Source organism: Calliopsis andreniformis, unplaced genomic scaffold (assembly GCF_051401765.1).
Source record: "Calliopsis andreniformis isolate RMS-2024a unplaced genomic scaffold, iyCalAndr_principal scaffold0386, whole genome shotgun sequence".
NCBI classification, from domain to species: domain Eukaryota; kingdom Metazoa; phylum Arthropoda; class Insecta; order Hymenoptera; family Andrenidae; genus Calliopsis; species Calliopsis andreniformis.
This window is the reverse complement of record NW_027480795.1, coordinates 110001-115000: the sequence shown is the minus strand read 5'-3', so window position 1 is coordinate 115000 and position 5000 is coordinate 110001. Positions and strand designations below refer to the sequence as shown.

At 54.1% G+C, this 5000-nt stretch overlaps 1 non-coding gene and 1 pseudogene across 1 annotated transcript; both read right to left on the bottom strand.

The window, feature by feature from the left end:
- Positions 1-3305, bottom strand: part of LOC143187853 (large subunit ribosomal RNA) — a 7486-nt pseudogene extending 4181 nt beyond the window's left edge.
- A 1355-nt stretch (positions 3306-4660) lies between these two features.
- On the bottom strand, positions 4661-4815 carry LOC143187855 (5.8S ribosomal RNA). The gene has a single exon (XR_013003329.1). It is a non-coding gene; the product is annotated as a 5.8S ribosomal RNA (ribosomal RNA).
- Between the last annotated feature and the right edge of the window lie 185 nt (positions 4816-5000).

The following is a 5000-nucleotide window of genomic DNA, read 5'->3' as shown; positions in this document are numbered from 1 at the left end:
TAATAAATCTGACTCCATCAAGGGTGAGATGCGCCTCCTGCCGTGCCAGGAGCGCTTGTTCTTCGGCACTCCACGGTGCCTTCTTGGAGTCGATTTGCTCGACCTGCCTCTCATCGTACCAACTCTTGTGTGTACGCTGTTCATGTACACCTCTGCCCCTCGAGGTGGCGAAGGACCTTCCACAGTTCGGAAACCGGCAAGAATATGATTCGACCGGATTGGCGTCGTCCGAATTTGTCGGGCCGGATGAGCCTGAGGGCCCTCCGGTTATATAGGTTTCATCCGAGGCTTTTCTATATATTCTTGGGCCGACAATTACGACCTAGTGGGCTGGCAACCCTAAAAGGTCGGTGGTCGCAGAGGCAGCTCTTGGTTTCCCCCCGAAGGGGTACTTATGGCGGGAACCAGCGAAGAGGCGGCTGCTTGCTAAACTATGATTCTTAAGGTCTGGTCTCGGATACTAGACCGGCAAGCCGGCCCGACACCTCAAGCGACCGCCTTAAGAGAGTCATAGTTACTCCCGCCGTTTACCCGCGCTTTTTTGAATTTCTTCACGTTGACATTCAGAGCACTGGGCAGAAATCACATTGCGTCAACACCCGCGGGGGCCATCGCAATGCTTTGTTTTAATTAGACAGTCGGATTCCCCTGGTCCGTGCCAGTTCTGAGCCGAGCGTTGAATGGCGGCCGAAGAAACGACACGCGACGGCTGAACCGACGCGGAAGCCTCGCAGCAAGGAAGATCCGCGGGAGGCCAAGGCACGGGACCGAGTTCGGATCCCAGGACGTCGACCGAAGTCTAAGACCCTTCACCTCGCCCAGGCCCGGCACGTCAGCCAGACCCGCTTCCCGACCAAGCCCGACACGCCCCGCTCCTCAGAGCCAATCCTTATTCCGAAGTTACGGATCCAATTTGCCGACTTCCCTTACCTACATTAATCTATCGACTAGAGGCTCTTGACCTTGGAGACCTGCTGCGGATATGGGTACGAACCGGCGCGAGACCTCCCGTGGCCCTCTCCTGGATTTTCAAGGTCCGAGGGGAATATCCAGACACCGCAGCAACTGCGGTGCTCTTCGCGTTCCGAACCCTATCTCCTTGCTAGAAGTTTCCAGGGAACTCGAACGCTTATACAGAAAAGAAAACTCTTCCCAGATCTCCCGACGGCTTCTCCAGGTCATTTTGGGTTACCCCGACGAACACTCAATGAGGGCCCGGATGTTAAACGGTTCCGCTGCCGGGTTCCGGAATAGCAACCGGATTCCCTTTCGCCCAACGTGTGTGTGTCTCTTTTTTTTATCTTTCAATTTATCTCTTTGTATAATAATATGTTTGCAGACATTGATTTTAGGACACCACATTTGCATAGGATTTCTCTTAGGGCTTAGGATCGACTGACTCGTGTGCAACGGCTGTTCACACGAAACCCTTCTCCACGTCAGTCCTCCAGGGTCTCGCTAGAGTATTTGCTACTACCACCAAGATCTGCACCGACGGCGGCTCCAGGCAGGCTCACGCCCAGACCCTTCTGCGCACACCGCCGCGACCCTCCTACTCGTCAGGGCTTCATGGAGGACGGTCACCAGTAATGGCACCGTCCCTCCCCACTTGCCGCTGACGGCAGAGTATAGGCGCGACGCTTCAGCGCCATCCATTTTCAGGGCTAGTTGCTTCGGCAGGTGAGTTGTTACACACTCCTTAGCGGATTCCGACTTCCATGGCCACCGTCCTGCTGTCTTAAGCAACCAACGCCTTTCATGGTATCCCATAAACGTCGACTTAGGCGCCTTAACTCTGCGTTTGGTTCATCCCACAGCGCCAGTTCTGCTTACCAAAATTGGCCCACTTGGCACTCTAATCCGAAATCTCGTGGCTTCAATGAACCAAGCAAGCCAGAGATCTCACCCATTTAAAGTTTGAGAATAGGTTGAGGTCGTTTCGGCCCCAAGGCCTCTAATCATTCGCTTTACCAGATGAGACTCGACGCGTCCCCGAAGGAACGGAGGAGTGAGTGCCAGCTATCCTGAGGGAAACTTCGGAGGGAACCAGCTACTAGATGGTTCGATTAGTCTTTCGCCCCTATACCTAGTTCCAGCGATCGATTTGCACGTCAGAATCGCTACGGACCTCCATCAGGGTTTCCCCTGACTTCGTCCTGACCAGGCATAGTTCACCATCTTTCGGGTACCAACGTGTACGCTCTAGGTGCGCCTCTTCTCGCAATGAGAACGAGACGCCCCGGGAGTGCGGAGCACTATGCAGCGCCCATCCTCCCTCGGCCGACGCAAAGGACGACCTTCACTTTCATTTCGCCTTTAGGTTTACTCATCCCAATGACTCGCGCACATGTTAGGCTCCTTGGTCCGTGTTTCAAGACGGGTCCTGAGAGTACCCAAAGCAATAGCGCCGCCGACAGGTAATTCAAAGCTTGGCCAGTCCGAGGGCTCCGCCGGCTAACAGCTGGCCAGGCCCGTGAACGGGAAAGACGTCCGTACCACAGGGCAAACAAAGCTGACCGAGCTTGCGGCGGGCCTGACGCACCGTTCGAATGAGAAGACTGGTTGCGGCCCGATACCATCTGGGGGAACACCGTCGCGCAGCCGGTCGGGTCACCGAGGGTCCGTCGCGCACGCACAAGGCGACGCAACGGTCTAACCGCCCGGGCCGTAGACCGACACGCAACGGGTCGCGACGTCCTACTAGGGGAGAAGTGCACGTCTACGTAGCCGGAACGTTCGCCGTTGGCCGTAACATCCGTGCGCCCTCCTTGCGGAAAAGCGACGGACACCCCTTTCGGGGTTTCGCGCACCAACGGGAGCCAGCATTTGTCGACGATGAATCTCCCCTTTCGAACTTTTGGGTTTCTCAGGTTTACCCCTGAACGGTTTCACGTACTCTTGAACTCTCTCTTCAAAGTTCTTTTCAACTTTCCCTCACGGTACTTGTTCGCTATCGGTCTCGTGGTTGTATTTAGCCTTAGATGGAGTTTACCACCCACTTAGGGCTGCATTCTCAAGCAACCCGACTCTAAGGAGAGACCCTCCCGAGACGCGCACCGGTCGCTACGGGCCTGGCACCCTCTATGGGTAAATGGCCCCATTCAAGATGGACTTGGACGCGATGCAACGTCACGGGATAAACGGATCCTCCCGAACACTACATTTCCCTGCGGCAGTACCGCGGGATTCAGTGCTGGGCTCTTTCCTGTTCGCTCGCCGCTACTAAGGAAATCCTTGTTAGTTTCTTTTCCTCCGCTTAGTAATATGCTTAAATTCAGCGGGTAATCTCGCCTACTCTGAGGTCGTCGTATACGTGTTAAATATATCACACACGTAGAGTGATATATTTTATATATGTGTAAAAATGACGAAAGAAGCTGTGGCGTAATCCTCGTACAACGGGGGCACACAACCGAGAGAAGCGGACCAGGCAGAGTGTGTGAACGAATGTTACGAGAAATGGGAAATGAGAGAGAGACTTGAGATCATGTTCGATGCGTCGTCCCAACTTCGCCGTGTGCCTTCGGAATATGTTGTCGTAACGCAACAGCAGCGTTTCCAAAGGTAAGGAAGCTCCTCGTAATTCGCCAGAAGTGATCAGCGGAAAGTAAGTCACATCGTCCTTAATGCGCCACACCAAAGCATCTTCGCGTCTCGTTTAATTCGATCTAAAGGAGAGAGACTCTCGCCAGGCGACTGCCGGTATGGTTTAACGCCCGTCCGCTTGCTTTTTGTATAGCTTTCGTGGACTGGACGACCGGACTTGACGCGCGGTCTCTCTCGGCGATCGACTAACGCGAAGACATGGGGCGACCGGACGCTGCTACCTTTCCACCTCCTCCTTCTAGGAGAGAAGTCATCCCTATGTGATGAGTCATATATATGGCGGCTGTGTAAGCCTCGCCAAAGAGGATTCAGGATACAGAAACAAGTTGTAGTACAACACAACACATTCACGGAGCCACAAACGACTCGACCGAAACGTGGCCGGGGAAGATGCATCCCGGAACTTCATCGTTTCGACGAATGAGTGCCTCCTTTTCGCGTTGTTCCTGCAACAAGACGATCCCTCTAGAATCCCTGGGGCTCTGTTTCTCGTCATACATTTCTTCACCACACTACACGGGTGGGGTATACGCGATCTCGTGTTCATGCTCACTCGCACACCCTTTCATTGTCCTTCTCTGTAGTCTCACGACAAACTCTCTTGTGTGTCGTTGCGGGTTACGCACGCCTCTTTCTTACACGCATCATTTCAGACTACGTCGGGAGCGCGGATGAAAACTCGCACGAAAAGCGAACGCTGTCTGTTAACAATCACGAGGGTATTTGGCGAGACACGGAGGCTGGTCGATGATCGTACGTCCGCGCGCTTGCGTCCGGAGCGGTGCACATACACACACGGGCGGTCGACAAATTAAGCGACTCACGACGCCGTGTGAAAATTAGCACTCACGCAAGTCCGGAACGACAAAGCAACGACGATGACGACGATGTCTCCAGTCATCTGCCGCGTACACACAACCTTCTTCCCTCCATGACGTCTAGAGCGTATTCTCGCTTGTTTTCGTGCGACCGCGGCAAACGCCGACGAACGGTCCAACAATCGCTCGTACGTGACACCGAGATGCCAACGTAAGCAGTCTTAAGGTTACGTGAACGACCCTCAGCCAGGCGTGGTCCAGGAATTGTATCCGTGGACCGCAATGTGCGTTCGAAATGTCGATGTTCATGTGTCCTGCAGTTCACACGTTGACGCGCAATTAGCTGCGTTCTTCATCGACCCACGAGCCAAGTGATCCACCGTTCAGGGTTGTATTTTAATATTCTGTGTTCATGTATATATATATATCATACTCGTATATAGTTCTCGGGTTCGGAAGAATCCGAGACCCGCGCCTCCAACTAGCACACGGTCGATGGAGGTTCGGGCGTCGCGACACTTCGTCCGAACGAACGAAAGTGACGACACAGGGGTCTCTGGGATGCGGTTCCGCACG